Source organism: Xenia sp. Carnegie-2017, unplaced genomic scaffold (assembly GCF_021976095.1).
Source record: "Xenia sp. Carnegie-2017 unplaced genomic scaffold, XeniaSp_v1 HiC_scaffold_12, whole genome shotgun sequence".
In the NCBI taxonomy this organism is placed as follows: Eukaryota; Metazoa; Cnidaria; class Anthozoa; order Malacalcyonacea; family Xeniidae; genus Xenia; species Xenia sp. Carnegie-2017.
Window position 1 is genome coordinate 521,025 of NW_025813425.1, and position 20,152 is coordinate 541,176.

Sequence of the window (20,152 nt, forward strand, 5' to 3'; positions counted from 1 at the left end):
TTTCGTTTAGTAAATTGTTTGTAGTTAATTATAGATAGGAATATTTGTTGCAAGCAATAATGCCAATGGGCAAAACAGGTAGACTTGAATGTAAACATAAAGATAGACATAAAGGTAGACATAAAGGTAGACATAAAGGTAGACGTAAAGGTAGACATAAAGGTAGAGACAAAGTTAAACATAAAGGTAGACATAAAGGTAGTAACAAAGTAGACAAAAAAGTAGACATAAAGTTAGACATAAAGGTAGACGTAAAGGTAGACATAAAGGTAGACACACAGGTAAACATAAAGGTAGACATAAAGGTAGTAACAAAGTAGACAAAAAAGTAGACATAAAGTTAGACATAAAGGTAGACGTAAAGGTAGACATAAAGGTAGACACAAAGATAAACATAAAGGTAGACATAAAGGTTGTAACAAAGTAGACAAAAAAGTAGACATAAAGGTAGACATAAATGTAGACAAAATGGTAGACACAAAGGAAGACATAAAGATGGAATTAATCCGAAATAACTTGAATACAAGATTGAAAATTATTCATAGCTCCTAAAACGTACTCAAAACCTACCTAATGATTTATATTTTACATAAAAAATGATGGAATTGATTAAAACGTGATGAGTTTAATAAAAAACAAGAGAACATGCGCTGTAAAATATATTTCTGTTTATGAATATATTTCTGTTTGTCCATTATTAGCAAGCATTTACTGACAGTTCCATCGTTCTCAACATCTCGTTAGAAATTTCCTATAACGTACAAACTTTGAGCAATCTGATTTATATTCGTAATTGATCGATTATTTCTTACTTCAATTCTCAAAAAAATCTATTTTTCCATATCAAGCAATTTAATCGATGCCACGACTTAAATTTAGATTTCAAAAATGGGTTTATTTCTTCGTTTCTCTGCCTTTTGTCTTTGAGAAGTTGCATATTAACATCTGCGATTTTGCTCTTAACTCACTCATCGTTATTGATTTGTTTTATTACGCAGTGCAAACTTTTGTCAGTGGTTTTTTATTGGTCAATTTTAATATATATTTTACAAACGTGAAATAATGTCCTTTCAGTTGCAGATGTACATAACAACAAATTTATATGAAACATCGTTGAGCATTGAAACTGCACTGATAAATTACAAAGAAACGCAGTTTTTCTTGGCATTTAGAAAGTGAAATACAAAAATGAAAGCAGCTAGAAATTTATAGAAGAAAGTCATTTTCTCAGCTTCCAACAGTTTATTTACTTACACGATCCTAAACATTCACAAGCATTTGATTATTGAGGTTACTGGTATTTTCTTGAAATTTCTTTAATTTAATAGAAAATTTTCGTATTAAAAAGTCACAGTTAATAGTCCATTGTGGCATCTCGTCATAAAAACATAGAAAATTTAAATACTTTTTAACGCGTTTTGTTTTTGGGAACGTGCTTGTTCACACTCGAAGCTGTGCCGTGACGCTATATTAGTTTTTAATTTTATGTACTGTACTAGTATTTTAAATTTAAATTCAACAAAAAAGGAATAAGTTTCATTGATGTTGGTTTGATAATTACACAGTATAAACTTTCGATAGTTCTAATTGCTCAGTTTTAACACATAAATAGATGTAAAGCTGAAAATGAAGTTAGAACAAAATAGATGGCAAAATTCATTGAAACCGACGTATAACTTAAATATCAAAGAGAGGTTTTTCTTTCTAAATGGCCATTCAGTTTTGATGTTGCTTTATTTACTAAATGACCATCATGGGCTGAAGCATAAAATTTTTTTCTAAGCTAATCCTTCATGTTGAATGCAAAAAATTTTTTTCTTTCATTGTTATTGCTCTTTGGAGATTAACTATCTTTAATCGAGCAACTTCTAAATGTCGAATGATTACAAATACTAGCAGCTTTTTGCGACAGCCTCTACGTACAAACCAACTATTCTAAGGTGTGGCTATAACTTATGATTGACTTCTTTGCTTGCAGAATGGCTGCCAAACCAGATACAAGATTATAGTGGATGCTGAAACACTATGTAAAATGAAACAAACTCAGAGGACAGTACCATTTTAATTCGTTGTATGAGAGGAGACAAGAATACCGTTTCGAACTTCTTACTTTACATTTCGTCCCCGCAAAGTTGATCTCAAAAAAAAGGAAATGTTATAAAGAATAACTGTTGGTCAAATTGTTAACTTTAACCGCTAAGAATTTTTGGAGATTTGGACGTATGATGCTAAGGCTCATGATGGTAAGTCAAATAATAAAAAACCTTCAAACATTCTTTCGGTTGAAGATAATGTCTGTCGTATGTAGTTTAGAATACGTTGTTACGCTGCATACAAACACTCCCAACACGTACACTCAACTTGCGCTCAGCATTGTTTTGCGTTTGTTGAATGATGTGTAAGCGATGCACGCAATCGCTGTAAGCATGCTCATCCTTAAATGATAACACGCAGCATCATGGGATACAATGTTGAAGCCTAGCAACTGCATGTATACTAGCAACGGTTGCAACTATTGCAATTTGGTCATAACAATCATATGAAAAATTGGTCATTTAGAAATTGCCAATTACAATGGTCAATACAACCATATCACTTAGAAATACTCTGGTCACTTGGAAACAACAAGTTAAACAAAATATTAATCCTAACACTGTTTTTATATGCATATGAAAAACATGTCACTTGGACGACATTTGTACTCGCACCTTCGGGATACTAATCCGCCGCTCTACCTGTTGAGCTACCAAGCCCACAGGTAGTAGAGACGAGTCATACTCATCTGAACGAGATGATTCTCGCAATGATATCAGTTAAGATGGTTTAAACAAAAATTTTTAATGGTTGTAACCAATATGCAATTTTGTCATAACCACCGTGTTCAAAATTGGTCAATTAGTAATGACTAAATAAGATTTTATTGAACAACAAACAATAGGTCACCTTTATTTATTTGTTTATATTTGTTTTATAGTAAGTGTGTTATAGTTTTGACCACATGACATACAATCAAAAGAAATAATCAAAATAGATAAAAAAAAATATATATATAAAAGAAATCAAGTTGAATGCCACAGGATCATTTAAATGACATTTACAAGAGTGCCATTAGTTGCTCTTATTCTTCACAATATGACTTTAGCAATTAAAGCATGTTATTTCCACAGCAGGAACATATTGATTCCAAGTTAGTGAAATAACACTTCCGTCACTTCAGTAGCTACGTAATTCGCATTGCAGGCGAAAACGGGCGACTAACCTCGATATTACTTTTTTATTTGCATTATGCTAAAAGTAGAGTTGGCTTATGAACACGATTTGTGAGACTTTTTTTGAATTATCTACATTAACGGCGTTGGTTCAAAGAAGACATTATTCAATCACGTACTTTAATAGCTGTTAAAGACAGTTGGAATGACAGTTAAAGAGTACATTGTTGATCATTTTTCATGTCTGCTCTTACGTTTTCTCAATAATATTCATGATTGAGACTTACTCCATAATCAATCGAGCATTGGTCAAACAAAGAAAAGCACTGAAGACATTCTGCAAACCAACATAACTTCACCTTAAGTCCTCCATCACACATACTCAAAATAGTACGACATTTTTCATCTGCGTAAGCACAGTTCTCTACTTAAAAACGGGTCATATTTATTATTTTGCTGTAAAGATGCGCTGAAACTTGAGATAATGCTCTTTCTCTAATGATTCAGTCATATATTCTTCCTTTATTGAACGCTTATAGAAATATGTACACAATGATTCAGTCAAATATTCTTCCTTCATTGAATGCTTCCACAAATATGTACACTGCATTTTCTGTCCGTGTTTTGAGGTCATTTTGTGGAATCCGCTGATCTATAAAATGCTGAATGGAGAAATACCGCACGGTATTATTACTGAAATAGCTGTTAAAAAAATTGATAAAATTCTAGTAATTATCATTCCACTTTTTTTCGAGTTTTTTATTTGCCCGAAACTTTCATGTATTTAAATAGCTAAAACTGTATTACAATTGTTGAACAGGAACAAGTTGAAAACCATCAACACTCAGAGAAAAACACATGCAAGCCGAGATCTGTGTAAACATTTTTTATATACAAAAAACGTTGTGATGGTAGTCATTGTTACAGGCATCTAATGTAAGATGTTTTAATTTATAATCATGTGTCAAATATTGTGTGATACCCAGCAAACAACTGATTTTCTTTTGGAGATTCAAATAAGGCAGAAATATGAACAAACTCAAAATTATAAACATGTTCATTCAGAAGATAACTGGCCATATAACTGATTAAATTTCTATAAGATCATATCGTTACCATGTCCTTTAAAAATATTTTCAGGTTCGATAATATCGTTCTCCTCAAACGCTTGAAATTATTATTAACACTACTGTGTTTAATTGCATTTGTCATTTGATTTATTAAAATTTATTTTTAATAATCTTTTTCTCAGTTGTACATGCATAAATATCTCAATAGTGTCCATGCATACATGTCGTACAACGGACTCCAAATGGACTTTATTATTCTAAAATATTTGAACTTCAGTTCCTGCAAAAAGTTATATCTCAGTCTGTCAACAGCTGGCATGCTTACATGACAACAAATGCTTCGACTTCGCAAAAAATGGATTAATAACCCATTTACCAATTCAGTTCAGAGATATTATTATCCATAAATAACTTGATTGAGCCGACTATTAATGATGACCATGAATATATGAGACTTCTGCTGGGTTGGGACAAATCATTAATAATGAGAGATATTGTAGTTTCTGTTATGGCATGCTTGGCATTGCTGGAAATACTCTTGTGATCGCTTCAATTTTAAAACAAAAGATTCTGTTAAACAAAAACTACTACTTTCTTGTCTTGCATCTTGCAATATGTGACTCAATTGTACTATTGCGTATATTTCTCTTTGAGATTTTTGAACACTATTTAAAAAGCAATCCAATTTTGTTAAACTGCTCATACATAAGTGGCATAGATACTTTTTTTCAAATAGGTGGAGTATCTATGATGTTAATCATTTCAGTTCTACGTTATCGTGCGATAGTTCATCCATTGAAACCTTCCTTCAGTCGACAAAAGATAAAAATCATTTGTAGTTTAGCGTTTATCATTGGTTTAGTTACGACAGTTGGAATGACATTTCAAGAGTGCATTGTGGATCCTCAAGCTCGTTATTATATTTACGAATTGTTTGCGTTTTATTCATGTTTCTACATTTTCCCAATAATCTTCATGACTGTGACTTACTCCATAATCGCTGATTGTGACTATAAGATAATTAGCTAATTCAGATAACAGGACGTTTGACAATTACTAATATGTTTCCTTTTTTAATGTTTAAACTATTTACGTTAAATTAATGTTTCAAAAACAAGGCCTTTATTGATTTCAGTATCAGAACCAAGAAGACGACGTGCTTACTGAAAAAATATTTTATTCAAATGATACACGTTAAAACCTAAAACTAACTAGATTAAAGTCAAAGTTTGCTACACATTACAGTTCTCAAGTAATCTTTACATAGATCCCGAATAAGACAATATTTCCAAGATAATGAAAATTGTCTTTAGCTTTATTGTATTTCAACCTGTCATTCACGTGGAATATTTGACAATTAAGTAGAGTGTTGTTTTGAAATATCATAAGAGAAGTATAGACAAATAAATAGAAATGTATTTGGATAGTCTTTATTTAGGACTTTGACTAGTGCATGTAAAAATTACAAACAACTGAAATTAGCTGATAGTTGTTTTTAATTGACTGCGTTAGCCAGCTACAATGCTATCTTTTTTTTAACAAATGCATTCATTCCTAATTAGTTCACATTTTAGTTGCTCAAATGCAGTTTTAATGTTTGGTTTATCTGCGAATAAAATTATGAAATGCGTATTATTTGAAAAATAAAATATTGCTGCACGGTGAAAATGAAGTATTGGGAAAAATTTTTAATAGGAAATTCCATAATGTGTTACATGAAGCAAATATGAGGAGGGAGACTGGTAGAAAGTACTTAGTGTGTTGTTTGGAAGAAAAGTAGATAAGGAGACTTTGTAGATGAATAATATATTTCGGAAATTAAAAGATTGCCAAAGAAGATGCATGGTTACAAGAGAACAAAAGAGAGTAAACATGAGATACGGAAGATACGTCATAAGGTTTAAGCCATCAGGGATGGAAGAACCTTTTCAATATTTTGAGGTGGGTATATCACTTCGCAAGAAAATATGAATATTCAGATGCTCTATAGACTGCTGGGAAAACCATTTTCTTATCGCTTTCGACTTTGCTAGCCCTCTTCACTTCTATGGGATATGAATTTTGCATTTCTCTTACTTGACGCAAATTTTGATCATTTATTCGTGACTATATTTATGTATTCTAACAAATGTTGGCTGTTTTCGCGTTAGAGACGTCCTCACGCTGTAAGGACGTCTTTTTATTCTCCGGTAAAAAGAGAAAAGACGACATTAAGGAATCTAAAGGATTGGCTTATTGGATAAATTTGCTGAAAAATTCACTTTTACATTAGTCGAAAGCGAGATGTTGGTCTGTAGAAGATGTCTTGTTAATAATTATCAAACTTCAATAAACATAACGTGAACAATTGGCGTTAGTTTGATGACTTCGATTTTCATGAACTCTTTTATGATTGATTTTTACGCAAAACAATAAAATTTAATATCTAAGCTGTCAAACACAATAGCGAAACGAAAATTTTATCTAAACAATAAGTGTTTCTCGGTGTCCCCAAATACTACCCGACCCACCCCCCTTCATTAACAAAAGAGATGTTTAGTCACATCTTAATTCACTGACATATAGTTTAGACATTAAAAAAAAATTTTCATCAATATAGTGAAATCTCAGGAGCAGCTTTTTTTCGTCAACCTATTTTGATTAACTATAAAACACAAATTTGTCATAATATTGTCATCTTAAATGCTACAGTTCTTCAATTTTCATTACTATAACTGCCAATTTGTTGTAAGGAAAAGACCAGCAGCTGTATTTCATACCCAAAACATACAATTGATGCTAATTTCAAATATCACAAAATGTAAAATATGCATCATTCTTTAAACATATTTTCTTAAGGCATATGCAAAGTGAAATAAAGGAAAATGAGGCACTCAGTAGGTCAGACATATCAGTAATATCTTTATGGAACCTCATATAATTTCCATTGTCGCATTATGTGTATTTGGTATTGTTGGAAATACCCTTGTGATCGCTTCAATATTGAAACGAAAGATTTTCTTAAAGAAAACCTACTACATTCTTGTCTTGCATATTGCGACTTGTGAAGTATTTTCTCTTCTAAATATATTTTTCATTCAGTTCAAAAGTGCCTCATTTTCGTTCAGTTGCTCATATATAGGTTCCATAGATACTTTGTTTTAAATAGGTGGAGTTTGATCATTTCAATTCCACGTTATCGTGTGAAAGATCATCCATTAAAACTTTCCTTCACTCGAAGAAAGATAAAAATCCCTTGTGGCTTTGTGTACGTCGTTGGTTTGGTCACAACAGTTGGAATGAAAATTCAAGAGTGCATTGTAGATCCTGAAGGTCGTTATTACATTTACGAATGGTTTGTTTTTTATGCCTGTTTCCACATTTTCCCAATAATATTGATGACTTTGATTTATTCCATAGTCGCTCGAGCATTGATCAAATAAAGAAAAGCACTAAGAACATTTTCCAATGCAACAAAACCTCATCTTCAATCCTCGCCCAACTTGAGTCTTCAAGATATACTCAGAGCTTGAACACATTTTTCGTTTGTGCAATAACGGTTCTCTGTTTTTCAACTGGTCATATTTATCATGTGGCAACTATTGTGCATTGGTATTTTGCAGCACAAAAAATTTAAAGTATCTATATGTTGCTCATTCTCTAAGAATTTTTAGCTCGCACGCTGTCAATCCCCTAATATATGGAATATTCGACAGAAAAATGCTGTATTTTTGGAAGTGCTGCACAAAAAGACAAATTTGAGCAAACGGAGAGAAAAAAACGTTTGATACTCGATCATTTGTATGTTTCATGTTCGTGTAATTATCTGTTTGAGTTGCATAATGCTTTTAAAAAAGAGGTCTTTCGTGAAGTTAATATCAAAACCACAAGAAGACCTTTAACGCGTTCACTAAAAAGCTTTTGCTTCGAATGATAGAAGTCTAACTAAATCTAAGTAAAGTGTCGTAATTTTAGTTCGCTGCGAATTTTTACGCGATTTAAAAAAAATATCCCCAATAACCCAGAGTTTTTGAAGAAACGAGGAAATTTGCCTCCTTTGTCTTTTTCATCCGTGGAACAATCTAGAGTTAACTGCATCGCATGATCTTATAAACACTCAAAAGACAAACATAAACAGAAAAGACATATAGAACTGACAAACTTTCAATTAGAAAACATCTATAGCAATAATTAGTGAAGAAATTTCCTTTAAAACAGGCAACATTGACGGATGTTTCAATTTATAGATCAAATTTTTGTTCTGCAATTGCATTTTCATTAATTGATAACATTTATATGTGTATATTATTTGAAAATAGAATCTTACTTCTATAAAAGTATTGACAAAATGTTTCACACATAATTCCAAGGTATGTGGTACGAAGAGCTACAAACGGACATAACTATTATATTTAAATCATAAAATGTCTAGCAGTAAAATAGAAAATTTAAATAGTTTTCTATCCGTTTTATCTTTGCAAATGCGCTTATTACAGCTGTGATGTAACACTAAGTAATATATAGTTTAACCTCAGTAAGCGCCCAACAGTCCAAATTCTTCAGTTAATTTAAAACTTCATCCACACTATCCATTAGGCAGTCCACCAGTCCGAGTCCGCATTTTATCCACACCCTTCGTTGATACATTCATGAGACTCGTTGATTAACAAGCGCCATATTGCTCCTTTCCAGTTAAGATGTCCTAACGCATGCGCAAATATAACCATATTCGCCGACATCATAACGTGCGAGACCTCGGTACTAATGTGCTATTTTATAACAATTACAACTATGTGTGAACGCTTACTGTTGTAATTGCTGTTGACTTTATCTCCGATGGAATTACAACAACTACAACTATATATGAACTAGGCTTTATTACTTTATTTCTAATATGACGCATGCTAGTTTACATCCTATTTCATGTGATTGAATTTCATATCATACTACGTTATCTCTTTTGTGCGTGCAAGAAGCTATAATCTTGCGTTACAGCACTTGTCGCTGGGAAAGAAGATCAACAACTAAATAAAGTAAATTTCCTTTCACCTTAAAACACGGCTATACCGGTCACAAGCCAGGGACTTGTTGGGTCTGACTCTCTACTTTAGTGTATAGTTGAAGGAGGTGGAGTGAAAAGATCTGAGTATGTGTTTTATAATATGCATGAGTAAGTTGTGCATCTCTTCGTCTCTGGGAAAGTTTTTATTCTGCAGGTGAGGCAACGTTAAAATAGGTTTTAAATTTATCCACTGCAAGAATTACTTTAAAATAAATTAACTAAAATGCAATAAAATGTTTCGTCGATATTTGGTGATTAAAGGTAATTAAATAGTATGAACTTTAATGGCTGCTGATTGGTTCGTTTTAGCACTGTGCCCATTTCCAGTTCCATGAACGTATACCTATATTGCAAATGTAGCTAATAACAAATATAGAACAAGACAACTCACTGAAAACTGAAAACACAATTTTTCATGGTATTTCCACAGTGAGATATCGAAAACTAGAGCAGTCTAAAAGGTTAGCTCACTCATATTATCATGGCAGCTGATATAATTCTCATTCTCGCAATATGTGTATTTAGTATTTTTGGAAATACTCTTGTCATCGTTACAATATTAAAACAAAAGATCCCGTTAAAAAAGAACTACTACTTTCTCTCTTGCATCTCGCGATATGTGACGCATTTGTATTGATAAACTTATCTTTTTTTTATATCTTGCTTATCAATTTAATGTTTACTGATTTCGATTAGCTTGCTCAAGAGACAGCATAAAATTAACTCATTTCGGTAACAAATGAAGTTAAAATGTTTAATTTTTTTCTTAAGATCGGTTTTTGTTTGCATATGTGTAAGGCTTCAATAAGTTTTAGAGAAAATTGAGTGTTGGCGGTGTCTAGGATAATGAAACATGAGCGAGTGTATTTGGAGTATTTAAAACAATAAGTTAGAACGAATTAGAAAGAGCAGATGCGTAAACTTGTACTGCTATATTTTAAAACAATTTACTTGAACAACTTCGGAACTAATAAACAGTTTTTCATGGCATTTGGAAAGTGTAATAAGCATTTGATCATTGAGGTTATTGATACTTTATGGAATTTAATGTAATGATTTTGTCTAAAGCAGTCAAAATTTATTCTTCAATATGGCTTTTTGTCGAATAAAATATGATAAATTTGGATACTTTTGAATGCGCTTTGTCTTAGGGAACGTGCCTATTCACATTTGCTGCTGTGATGAGACGTTACGTGCGTTTGTTTTTGTTTAACTGTAATAATATTTTAAAATTAAATATTATAAAAAGCATTAAGTTTTGTTGACGATTGGTTATGTAATTACACATTATAAACTTTCATGAATTCTGATTGGTCAGTATAGCTAACATAGAAGGCAGAACAAGTAATATAACACATTTGTTGAGTATTTCACTTACAGAGCACCAAAAAACCAAATTCTTTTTGGCATTTGCAAAGCGAAATACAGAGATATACAGACCACTCCAAAACGTATAGTAATACAATCATATCTATCATATTTTTATCATGGAAATTTTTTTTGTTTTGAGTATTGCAATATGCACATTTAGTATTTTTGGAAATACTCTTGTGATCGCTTCAATATTAAAACAAAAGATTCTGTTAAAGAAGAACTACTACTTTCTCGTCTTACATCTCGTGATATAAGACGCATTTGTATTAATAAATTTCTGTTTTTCTGAAATCTTGCATGTCATTTCAAATTTAACTCATTGTGTTTGGACTGCTCAATAGACAGCATAAATATTTTTTTGAAAATAGTGGAGTATCTATGATAATGATCATTTCAGTTCTACCTTATCGTGAGATAGTTCATCCATTGAAACCTTCCTTCAGTCGACGAAAGATAAAAATCGTTTGTGGCACAGCATACATCATTGGTTTGGTTGCGACAGTTGCAATAATATTTCAAAAGTGCATTGTGAATCCTCAAGATGGTTATTACATTTACAAATTGCTTGCGTTTTATCCATGTTTCTTCATTTTTCCCAATAATCTTCCTGACTTTAATTTACTCCATAATTGCTTAAGCATTGATCAAACAAAGAAAAGCACTTAGAGCTTTCTCCAACGCAAAACAGTCTCATCTACAATCCTCCACCAGCTCAAGTCTTCACAGATACAAATGGAATCTTAAACCTTTGTTTGTCTGTACGATGACAGTTTTTTTTTGCAGTCTGTTGTATTTATTTGTATACAGTTTTTTTGTATTAGATATGTACTAGGAAAGTAGCATAGTCAATGTAAATGTTGCTTCTGTTCTTGGTATTTTGGGGTCGCACGCTGTCAATCCAATAATCGATGGAATATTTGACAGACAAGTGTTGTTCTTTTGAACAAGTGATGCACAAAAAGACAAATTTGAATCAATCCAGAAAACTACATGTTTGCTCTTTAATTACTTATGCATGTTTCTTTATCGGGTGTTAAAGGACATATTTATCTTAAATATAATGATTTGTTTAAAGTAGGGTTCTTTTAGAGTGTGAATAGAATTTGATTTTTGTTGTTGTGTGATTGTAACTGAAACCTTCCTTTAATCAAAGAAATTGCATTAAGTATATATAGAAATTCATCATTAGTTTGCGAACCAAACTTTGAATGACTATTGTAGATTGAATTTCAGATTCTTGAAGTGTATATAAAAAAGTAAAAACTTTGTAGTTTTAAGGAAAGAGTTATAGCTATGTTTGCTTGATGAAATTGGAGCCACAAAATTCAATTATTCCAAAAAAATCATTTTTCTGTGTGCAGCAGATTTATTGCGCACCAACAATCTTTAGCTTTCCCAAAATATATTCAATGTGTCATCGCCAATCCACCATATCTTGAAATGATTAATGAGCAATTTTGCCGAATTAAGTTCTTATTACTAGACCAAATTAATTGCTGCTTCTTGTCCAATAAAATGCCACAAATTAATTTAGTTTTGAATGTATTTCGTTTTAAGAACGTCCTTACTAAACATAGCTTGTGCATGTTGGGACGCTGTATTTAATGAGTTTATCTTCACTCAAAACTTAGAAACTGTTTGCTTTTATATAATTTGTGAAGTTACCTTGAACAATATATTGTTTTGAACACCATGAATGGTTGTCAATATTCAAATCTGTGAACTCAAAATTTAGTGAAATTATTTTCAATGGAAGAGCATCTCATCAATTATACTTTCTCCAAACATGCTATTACAAATAAAACGCATGCCTTCAGAGATATTAGTGATTAAATGTTCCCTTAATCCTCGTGAGGTTTAGTAAAACTCCTTAGGTTCCCGCATATCACAATGATCTTTGCTAATAGATAACCAATGAACATGCAACTGAACAGCAACTATAAATTGAAACATTTGTCAAAAAAAGAAGGTATTGTAATGCTGTCGAGGGAAGTGTATAAGCTAGTTATAGCTTTAGATAAAAAGTCTTAGTTTGTCAAAGTTAGATGTAAATGAAATGCAATTACATTTTCATCTTTCTGTCTATCTATAATTTTCAATTGAATTTTTAAAAGAACGTGTGAAGTTATAATTGTTAAATGTTCCACACGTAAAAAAACTAGAAAATAATAAAAAAGACAACTTTCATGCAGCTAACACTGAATTATGATAATTTAGCTAGTTGCAGATTATACCTATCGTGCGAAGAAATTTTTGTTAAAACAAGCGTAAGAATTCTTCTTGATTCTGTATATTGAACTACATAAAAGACCACTTTAAAAACATTATGTAATTCAAACACATAAAACCACTAAAACAAGAACATGCAAGTGATTGAAAGGTTAGTGTTTTGTTATTTGACCTAGCTCAAATTTGTCTCTTTGAATAGCACTTCCAAAAATACAACATCTTTCTGTCAAGTCTTTCATAGATTAGGGGATTGACTTTGTACGAGCAAAGAATTTTAAGAAAAGTTGCAATGTATATAATCTTCACGTTTGTTACTGGCGTAAAATAAAAATTCACAAAACGTTTCATCCATTATATATGACCTACTAAAAAACAGAAAACAGTTATTGCACAAACGAAAATTTTTTTAAACTCTGTGTACATCTTCGAAGACTGGAACTGGCGAAGAATTATAAACGAGTGAGACTGTCTTGTATTAAAGTAAGCTCTCAGGGCTTTCCCCTTTTTTTGATCAATACTCGAGCATTTCTGGAGTAGCTAAGTGAAAGAAAATATTATAATGAAAGTGTAAAAACAAGTAAAATAAACAAACGATTCATAAATGTAATAAAGACGTCAAAGATCCACAATGCGCTCATGAAATTTCATTTAAATTGTCGTAACAAACCAAAGATGTACCCTAAACCACAAACAATTTTTACCTTTCGTCGACTAAAGAAATATTTTAATGGATTGACGAACGCAGGATGACGCAGGATAACGAAATTATAAACATCAAATGAGACTTCACTTGTTGTAAACAAAAAATAAATGTGATTTATATAAACGCAGCTAAAGAAAACTGTGACGCTTTTGAACTGCTAAAGAAATATACATAACAATGCCAGCACGTCACATATCGCAAGATGCAAGAAAAGAAAGTCATCGTTCTTTTTTTAATGAAACTTTTTTTTAATATTGACGCTATCAGAAGTGTATTTCCAACAATACCAAATACTGATATTGCTATATGTCACACAAGGACAACTTTCATAATAATATACTTAACAAATTTGATCTACTTAATGTATGGGAGAGCTCGATTTTCTTTATTTCATGTTTCAAATGGAATGAAAAAATGACCTTTTTCAATTTTCAGTGTAGTTTTAATGCTCGCGGAGTGCTTTTAAGAATGAATAGCAAGATCTCACGGAGAAATGTATACCTACATAGGACTGTATATAAGTCACTTATCCTTGATGCTAGACTAGAATGTAATAGTTTTTCTTTCATAGAATCCTTTGTTTTAATATTAAAGGATCACAGAGTATTTCCAATAATGTGAAATACACATCTTGTCACAATGGAAAATTTAAAAGCATCCATAACAATATATCATTGATATAACTCATTTATACGAAATGTGGCTATTAAATGTATGTTAGAAAAGTTTAACGAAATATCAAAGAATTTCACTGCCGTTCAGTAATTCCTTTTCCAGTGAATAAACCAAAATCCAATATAGCGTAGCATTACGGCTGTGCTAATAAGCACGTCTTTAAGAATAGAACTCCTAAAAATTATTGGCCATTTTCTATGACAAAAACCCATATTAGATTCTGTTGAAATGAATTATTTCACCAATATGAGAAAAGTACCATTAATTGTCAATAACTCCCATTTATTAAATGTTTGCTCATAGTTAAGGTCGTAGCTACAAACAAATGCACTACGGGAATTTTTTTACATGTTTGTGGACTTTTACAGGTTAGTAGAGTACTGAGAAGGACTGTTGGTCTTGATGTTGTTTGATGTTTTGGCAACCTTGGTGGTTGTCATCTTCAGAATCAAGCAAGAATTGAATGCAATAAACATTTTGTCGTCTGGAAAAATAATTAAGTCATATAATTAAGAAAAATAAATAAGTCGACTTGGAATTCATTATAAAACGCATCAGGGGAAAACTTACGTGAAATCGTCTGCTCATTACTTTCATAGTCTGTATTTTATTCTCAATTCTGCATTTTGTCTTCAATTGGCTTCGTTGCATCATCTTCGTTGCATCAGCACGGTTTTCTGCTTTGCATTGCGTCATATTTATTTCACTATAGCTCGGTTGGACATGTTTTATTCTGCAGAAACTAACTTGTTAAATCTATTAGTTTCTTATTGTTTTAGAGTTCTCGGCTCGCACGCCGTCAATCCATTAATATATGGAGTATTAGACAGGAAAGTGTTGTGTTTTTGGAAGCGCTGCACAGGAAGACAAATTTAAGCTAATTCAGATCGAAAAACGTTTGCTTTTGAATCACTTACATATGTTTCCTGTTCTATAGATAGTTTTGGAGTTGTAACCATGTGCTATTTTCCTCATCCACCTTAATTAAAAAAGGTCAAGTTGAGCCTCTTTTGTCAACTTACATTGGTTAGACATCACAGAAAATTGGTATCAAGAAAGTGAAATTTTATGAACGGCTTTTGTTTTTCAGGGTTATTTAGGTACAATTGGGATCAACTATAAGACTTAGATTTGTGATCACCACCAGAATAGATTTCTCTACAGTTTTTCTATTTTCATTAAAAACTTGGCCTCGTGCTGTAATCAAAAGACAAACAGCTGTTTTTTGAACAGTCAAGATATATTTGACACCAGTGCTCATATATGTAAATATGTAAAATAAGCCCTTATTCATTAAGTATATTATCTCTAAGTTTGTAATCTTTGAGTGTAGTTTACTTAAGCACATAAATTAGATTAAAACATTTACACTGACTAAAACACCTAATGAAAGCTTATTATAGGCATCTACTATAAACTATTTTACTTTACAATTTCGGCCGCACAAGCATTGAATTTCTCATATGTAGAATATTCCACAAACAACTGTGGATCTTATAAAGATTCAAATTAGTTAAAAAAAAAGGAGAAAAATCTAGAAATTACCATACTTGGTATGTTGTTTTGGAAATGATAACATATTTTTTGCTTTTAATTGTTGCCAAAATATCTAGTACCTTTGCTATCAGCAAACATTTAATCAACGGGAATTGATGATAACTTCTGAAATTTTCTGAAATTTTCTCAATTCAGTGAAATAGTTTATTTCAAAACACTCTAATATGGTTTTGTGTCAAATAAATTGACCAACTTAGATAATTTTTATGTGTTTTATCAAAGAAAACGTGCCTATTTACACAACTCTAATGTTACGCTAGCTATATTGTTTTTTTTATTCACTGAAAAAGAAATTATTGAAAAGGTTAAGTATTTTCACAACATATTTCAGATTAGTCTCTTTCAACTCACATATACATATTAGGAACGTTTAGTTGGTCAGCCATATGTCAATCCTATTGTTTTGGAAGCTTATTGCTTTCCTATGCATTGTCGCAATGTATGTGTATTTGGTGTTGTTGGAAATACCTTCTTTCAATCGAAGAAAGATAAAATATTTTGTGGTATAGCGTACATCAATGACTTTGTAACGACATTTGGAATGACAATTCAAGTGTTTATTGTAGATTTTTGAGGTCCATATCTTCTTTAAACATTCTTTATTTATTTTTTGTCGCTTCTCTTCTTTGCAGTGAGTCATAGAATCATGGCAGCAGCCAGCTTATGCACTGATTTAATAGCGCTTCTTCATTTAGTATTGTCATCTGCGCAGTTTCAACTAATAGCTTTGCCCTTTTGTCCCAAAAGTGTTACAAGTTGCATTCTTTTCATTTGAGAACAGAAAAGAAATATGGAGAAGTACAAAGATGGTTTAGTGTACGATTTGAAACTTAAAGCTTTTCCTTAATAAAACAAGTTCTCCCGTTTATTTAGAGATTGGTGATAAAATTCTATTCTCTCTTTTCAGATTTGTCATTTCCATAGCGTTCTGTAGTTCATTGTACTTTGAACAAATCATAAACTTTGATAAAAAATTCAAACTTTATACCCAGACATATTAAAGGATGACCAGAATTACATTGACGGCAAATTTTACCAGTAAATTTTTTTCTATTTACCATGGCCTAATGTGCAGGATGTAAAAAAATGAGACCTTTAGAAACTGACGTATCGTGATGATTTAAATGTCTATCTCTATGCTACGTCAACAAGTGCATAAAGTATTGTCAGTCACTAGCAAATATAACAGATTTTTCTCACTACCACTATAAAGTTTATCTGAGCCTATGTACCAGTGGGGTTATTATAGTAATAACATGGCTGCCTAGGGATCTTTTGTTATCACAGTGAGCGTCATCAATAAAACAATACGCCTATATTGTTTTCAATTTATGTCGTTGAGTGGTAACAGAAATCGTCTTACCCTGGCGTCAGAAATTTTTTTGTCACTAACTTGGGAAAACCAGTGATGAACCATCAATTACTTCGACAGTAATTAAAAGACAAAATGTATTTGCGAAGCAAATTCATACACAGGTTCATTGAACCAATTCAAGAACAGAATTCACACTTAAATATCTAGATGAATTTCTTTATTCCATCACTGACCGCAACCATGTTATTACATAGTAAACACATGTTTTAAGTGATATTTAAATGTTCCCTTAAGCCCCAAGAATTTTACGGGACATTAATTACTAATATGCCTGAAAGCTATAATAATAACATGGCTACCTTGGGATTATTATTATCACAGTGACGTTTACTGACGTATTTCCCTCAATTATAGAGATAGGGAAAATTAGTTCTAAAGATCCCTCATCAATATATTCATTAGAGACGTTTAGACTGACTTTATAGTGCCTCGCAGTTTGTGTCGTTGAGTGGTAACAGAAATCATCCTTCCCTCGCGTCGAAATTTTCTTGTCACTGACTTGGGAAAATCAGTGATGAATCATCAATAACTTCAATAATAATTAAAAGACAAAATATATGTGCAAAACAAATTCATACATAGGTTTATAGAACCAATTCAAAAACAGAATTTACAATTAAATTACAACATGAATTCTTTATTCCATCCCTAACACACCAATGTATGATTTAAACATAATCAATGGTTGTCAATATTTAAAAGTTAGCGCAAAATTTGATAACATTATTGTCAAATGGGAAAGTCGAATGCATTGATGTTATTGCAAAGTAAACGCATGCTTTCAGGAATATTAGTGATTAATTTTCCCCTTAGGCTTCGAGAGGTTTTTTACTAAACCTAACTCGGTTTGCAGGACATTTAATCACTAATATCCCTAAAAGCATGCCTTAATTTACTTTATAATAATCGGTATTGAAATTTTAAAAAAAGCGATTAGCTTGTTATTGATTACCAATGGTGGCGAAATGGCTTCTAAACCAGAAAAATACAAGAGGATTTTGCCAGTGCGAAAATAAAGTTGAACTCAAACAAAAAATATATCATAAATAACGTGCAAACGTGAAACTCAACAGCAGAGTCTTTACGGTGATATATACACATGAAATTGTTTGTAGAGATCAAATGTTCATTCGTAAGTAATATATTCTCATTAGGGATTCTTAATTTATCAGAGCTTCGTTATCATGTGATTGTATTTTGTAAAACTTTCCATCAGTGAAAGAAAATACCATTACATGTGGGTGATATTAGTTTGGATTATTGACCGCCAGCAATTCATCCGTCGATCACCTTTAGGTTAAAACTACTCTCAGATAATTATTCATACAAGGGCCATCTCCTTCTTCTAAGCTTCTATTGCTCATAAGTTAAAACTTACCATACAAACAAGAGACTTTATCGACAATAACAAAAGAACGCCTTGGAATGCCTTGCCGTTCATTATCACAGAAGATTTCAAATTTTTTTTAAGAAATTTCGTATAGCTAACAAACTTTCATTAAAATGAACGAAACATTGAATTCGCTTCTCGAATAGAAAAACTGTATCTCCTTCACTCTAAATTTCGTTTAGTTAATTGTTTGTAGTTAATTGTAGATAGGAATATTTGTTGCCAGGAATTAGGCCGCGTTAATTGGTAAACACAAAGGTAGACATAAAGGTAGACATAAAGGTAGACTTAAAGGTAGACATAACGGTAGACTTTAAGGTAGACATAGAGGTAGACATAAAGGTAGACATAAAGGTAGACATAAAGGTAGACATAAAGGTAGACATAAAGGCAGACATAAAGGTAGACATAAAGGTGGACATAAAGGTAGACTTAAAGGTAGACATAAAGGTAGACATAAATGTACACATAAAGGCAGACACAAAAGTAAACATAAAGATAGACATGAATGTAAACATAAAGATAGACGTAAAGGTAGACATAAAGGTAGACATAAAGTAAGACATAAAGGTAGACATAAATGTAGACATAAACGTAGACATAAAGGTAGACATAAAGGTTTATTTACTTACAGGATCCTAAACATTCACAAGCAATTGATTATTGAGGTTACTGATATTTTCTTGAATTTTCTTTAATTTAATAGAAAATTGTCGTATTAAAGAGTGAAAGTTTATCGTCCATTGTGGCATTTCGTCATAAAATATGGAAAATTTGAATACTTTTTAATGCGTTTTGTTTTTGGGAACGTGCTTGTTCACACTTGAAGCTGTGCCGCGACGCTATATTAGTTTTTAATTTTATGTACTGTACTAATATCTTAAAATTAAATTCAACAAAAAATCAATAAGTTTTATCGATGTTGGGTTTTATAATTACACAGTATAAGCTTTCGATAGTTCTAATTACTCAGTTTTAGCACATAAATAAATGTAAAGCTGAAAATGAAGATAGAACAACGCATTGGCTTATTTGAGTATTTTACTTAATGAGCAATTGAACAGCCAAGTTCTAGAGGTTATTTGCAAAGTGAAATGTAGAAAAATAGAGAGCTTTACAAAACGTGTAACTCAATCATATCAATCGTATATCACTATGGAAATTTATCTTGTGTTGGAAGTTGCAATATGTGTATTTGGAATAATTGGAAATATTCTTGTGATCGCTGCAATATTAAAACAAAAGATTTTGTTAAAAAGAACTACTACTTTCTTGTCTTACATCTTGCGATATGTGACGTGCTGGTATTACTGTGTATACTCTTTAAACTATTCAAAGACGTTATAGTTCTGTTATACAGTGCAAATTTAAATCACATTTATTTCTTGTTGACATCAAGTGAAATTTCTGTAATTTTGATCATTTCAGTTTTACGTTATCGCCCAATAGTTCATCCAATGAAACTTCCCTTCAGTCGACGAAAGGTAAAAGTCATTTTTGGTTAAGCGTACCTAATTTGTTTGATTGTA

General features: G+C 31.6%; 1 long non-coding RNA gene across 1 annotated transcript; it reads left to right on the forward strand.

Moving 5' to 3' along the window:
- The first annotated feature begins 418 nt into the window (after positions 1–418).
- LOC124446574 lies at positions 419–19,229 on the forward strand. Its single transcript, XR_006948476.1, has 2 exons — positions 419–459; positions 18,954–19,229. It is a non-coding gene; the product is annotated as an uncharacterized LOC124446574 (long non-coding RNA).
- Positions 19,230–20,152: the final 923 nt, after the last annotated feature.